Source organism: Schistocerca nitens, chromosome 4, assembly GCF_023898315.1.
Source record: "Schistocerca nitens isolate TAMUIC-IGC-003100 chromosome 4, iqSchNite1.1, whole genome shotgun sequence".
NCBI lineage: Eukaryota > Metazoa > Arthropoda > Insecta > Orthoptera > Acrididae > Schistocerca > Schistocerca nitens.
Window position 1 is genome coordinate 687,904,249 of NC_064617.1, and position 4,603 is coordinate 687,908,851.

At 38.3% G+C, this 4,603-nt stretch overlaps 1 non-coding gene across 1 annotated transcript; it reads left to right on the forward strand.

Moving 5' to 3' along the window:
- The first annotated feature begins 4,268 nt into the window (after positions 1-4,268).
- On the forward strand, positions 4,269-4,346 carry Trnat-agu (transfer RNA threonine (anticodon AGU)). The gene has a single exon. It is a non-coding gene; the product is annotated as a tRNA-Thr (tRNA).
- The last annotated feature ends 257 nt before the right edge of the window (positions 4,347-4,603 follow it).

The following is a 4,603-nucleotide window of genomic DNA, read 5'->3' on the forward strand; positions in this document are numbered from 1 at the left end:
GAGCATAGTTAGATAACCAATTATCGGGTCTGATTGCCTGGAATGTGTGTACATCCTCACAAGTCAACAAAATTAACTTCACTTCACCGGAAGATGTTGTTTAGGTTCCACGTCAGTTTGTCTTAGTATTCGTAATTGTATAGGACGAACAATGGAAATCGTTTTAGCATAATAATATAAGAATGACCAACAGAAAATGCTTTTTACTGATTATGTTTGTTCATACTAGTAAAAAAACCTTCAGGTAACAGTAAGTGATGACAACACTTCAAGTCACGTGATCTTCTCGTCATAAATTCTAAATGTGATTCGACTTGCAATCCAATTACATTGTTTTGTGTGTGCTGTGGCGTGGAGATCCCAGGGCCGGGTATAGGAAGGGTGCAACTTTTCTTTCTGTACGCATGGTGCTACTCAACACAACACAATACTTATTAATGGAGAAAATTCACTTTGAAGTTCCCCAGGTCCACTTATAGCAATAATGTAATATATATTTTTTTAAATAATAATAATAATAATAATAATGTATGACGGTGTGATGGGGAGACCCTGGCGATTCAGCCGCAAGAGATGTAAACTACCACACCGCAGCGATGAGATATGAAACAGCAATCAAACTGATTGCATCTTCAGAATGCTCTCTCTAGAGTGTGCGTTAATTCTACTCCAAAACAGTTGATTTTTTTATATGTCAAACGCATTATATAACCCACAACTGATACTGCCAGAGAGAGCTCTCCAAAAAATAGTTAAATGTAGTAAAATATTATTTTAAGAAATTAGACAAACGCCGAGCAATAGTTTTAGGAGCTAATCGAGGCCATGTAGGTAAACTTTGTGCTACCCTCATTGTGCACAGAGCTCCTTTATTCTCTATCAGCCAACTTCTTGCTGTTTCACATCTAGCAGTATCGATGTGTGATCCATATGTATCGCTTTATGCTGCATCCAAATATTTTTACGAGACTCTCGCATGTGCTGGGAGACAATACCACAGCATTCAGAATAAAAAGCATTACTGTTTCCTCATGTACACAGAATTAATGTGAGTATGACAGTTTCATTTTGTCACCATGTGTCTCCAAAATTAAAGTATATGTGTTGTCATTCTCTCACTTATATCTGCTCATTACATTAAAGACCTACAGCCCTCTATACTGCATGTTCCGATTATTCCATCAGTATAACGCTTTTTTTTATTTCTTTGTGTGTGTGTGACGTTGTGTCACTGCCTCCCTCACTGCTTCCCTCTGTATAAATAGCAAATTATTATTAGAATCACAGCTCCATGTGCTCCCAAAACAAGAAAATAACTGAATATCAGTATTAGAGGTTGAGAGAGGGAGAGCGCGCTCGCAATCCTCTCGGATGTATATATATATATATATATATATAGCTTTCTAGCAAAGTATTCAACATATCTCCAGACACTTTGATCTAGTGCTTATGTCACATAAAAATTCGGATACTTCCTATGCATAAACATGGATATCATGTATGACCTTGTAATACCCGGAGTTTTTGACATTTTTTATCGTTTTTCCCACTTTTTCGATGTTTGAATATTTTCCACACTGTTGGATGGTAAAAATGGCAACCCATGTACGGTAAGTAAGCAATTCGTACATATATACGCTTTTGCATTTACATATAGAATACGTGAATATATGGAAAAACATAAAAATGGAAAAAACGTGGAAAAACGGTAAATTATGTCAAAAAACCAGATACAACAGTCATACACGATTTCTATATTTGTACACAGGAAGTATCCAAATTTTATTCTTGACTTACGGACTACATCAAAGTGGCTGGAGATATGGTGGACACTTCCCCAGAAAGCTACAAGGTTGTACCAAAGAAGAGAACTATTAGAATTGCAGCATCATATATTCCCAAAATGACCGGGAAATCTGCGTTAATGGTTGACAGATGTCTCACAGACCCCTTGGGGAAAAAAAATGAATTTGCTATTTGTAAAGAAGGAGGGAGAGATGTGATGTCATAAACTTAGAAATAAAAAAGCATTATGCAGATGAAGTAATTAGAATATGTGGCAGAGATGGGCTATAGGTCCTTAATGTGACGACTAGATATAAAAAATAGAACGACAACACATATGCTTTAATAGCAGAAAGATGGCGCTTTCTAGAGAGAGAGAGAGAGAGAGAGAGAGAGAGAGAGAGAGAGAGAGAGAGAGAGAGAGGTGGTGACAAACTCCCACTAATTATGTGTGTATGAGGATATGGTAATTTTTATTTGAATACTGTGGCATTGTCTCCTAAAACATGCGAGTTGAAAGTCATATGTTTCTGGAATCGTAAAAATATTCGGATGCAGCGTAAAGCAATACCTCTGTATGCTATTACAGATGAAATCATGAGAAGTATGCTGATAGAGGATGAAAGGGCTTTATGCATAACATGGATAATATAAATCTTATCCACTTGACCTAGATTAGCACCTATTACTATTACTTGGAATTTGTCTAATATTTTATACCATTTATTCTAGATTTAACCATTTTTTCGATTTTTCTCTGTTTTTGACATACTGCAAAGCACACTGGAGAAAGAGATTTCTGCAGATGCTGTCAGCTTAGTTGCTGTTTCGCATCTCATCAGTACAATACGACGGTAGGTTACGTTTCTTGCCAGTGAATCACCGGAGTCTCTGATAGCTGCAACTGCCAGCATGCAACATCCTGTCGCAATCCAATTGGTTTTAATGTTTAATATTTTACCGTCATACATTGTCATTTATTTTAAATAAGTAGTTACACCTTTCCAGAAAGAGATTTTCACTCTGCAGCGGAGTGTGCGCTGATATGAAACTTCCTGGCAGATTAAAACTGTGTGCCCGACCGAGACTCGAACTCGGGACCTTTGCAAAGGTCCCGAGTTCGAGTCTCGGTCGGGCACACAGTTTTAATCTGCCAGGAAGTTTCAGTTACACCTTTGCTATAATTGGACTTGTGTGACTTTGAAGTGAATTTGCTGTTGCGGTGTGTTTTGAGTATCATCATACATGCTGGAAAAAAAATCACTTCCACCCTACTCCTGGCCGTCGGATATCCACGTTGCAGCACGCACATAAGACAGAGTAACTACATTTCACACTTAGCATGGTGCCATATTGTGTCTTTACTCAAAGGTTTTTTTTTTGCTACCAATACAAATAATAAACTGAACTGTGTTTGACATTTGGGGTCTAATGCAAAAATTATCTATCTCTAATTTTAATTATTTAACATGGGAATCAATTATACAAACTTGTTTAGTTGGTGTGCTCATATAAAATAAAGTATTCTGGGATGATTATTACTACAGAGGGTGCTTAAGCCCTGGACTGAGGACCAAGTCTAGATTGTGCATATTATTTTATCAAAACACACGTTGTAGCTCTACTCAAAATGATATCAAGTCATCCATTCATTATGACCCTCCATGCTGCGGTAGCACTATAAAGTTCATCCAAACGTTTCATATAGACTTCATTCTCCTCAGAGAGACAGTGCACGCGGACTGGGTGTTTATGTTGTCCTCATCATTCCATCATCATTCATGATAGCGGTTAGATTGGACTGCGTAAAAAATTGGAGCGTGAAAAAATTGGGACTTTGTACGGGCACTGATCACCGCACAGTTGAGCGCCCCACAAACCAATCATCATCATCATCATCATCATCATCATCATCATCATCACCAGAGAGACTGAAGTACATGGTCTGCACGGTGTCGTAGCTATGGGTTAACAGAGGTGGCGTACACTTGAGAAAGAGACAATTACCGAGATGAGAAGAAATAGTTTTCGTGTATGTGTAGAATGCGCTTTTCCAGTAGTCAATGTGCTTGTGTTGTTCGCAAGTTGAAACCCTTTGGGCATAGGTTAATTATTGTTACTATGGGTGCATATTTGTCGCTAATAATGGGGGGATGAGATCTTCATCAGTGTGCTTACAGAACGTACATTAAAGAATATATTTTCTTGTAAATTAGTGCATTGTGCAAAATTATCATATTTTTATAATATTAAGTCACTGTAATTGTTTATAGCGATGTTATGTGAAAGTAATTGATTCGCCTCAGTAGGCAATGGGCCCACAAACCTCACTGCAGATGTAAATATCGCTTGGCCTCCAGTGGGAATCTAAGATTAGAACCACGGAGGACATGGCAGGGAATGTGGATAGGTGGCGCTAAATGGGAATGTGTGTTGGCTGGGGAGCATGCCGAGATAGTCGGTGCATTTGTGATAAGCACTAAGCCCAGATGGTGCAGTGGTTAACACAACTGCCTAGTAAGCTGGAGATCCTGGGTTCGAGTCCCAGTCTGGCAAATGCTCCCGATTGCACATACAATCCTGATTCAGTTGATATCATCAGTTCATTCCCTTTCGTTGCCTTTCTCCCCCTCCACCTTCAGTTAACATAATATCATAGGAATGTGTTGTGGAAAGACAAAGGATTTCTTCCTTGCTATTTACGAGTCTTATAGTATTGTCACTAACTAATAATACTGCAGGATTTATTTGTGTTGTGGCAGGTTGGTAGTAATGCATAATGCATCAACTTCCCACTATTAAAGCAAACATATATATG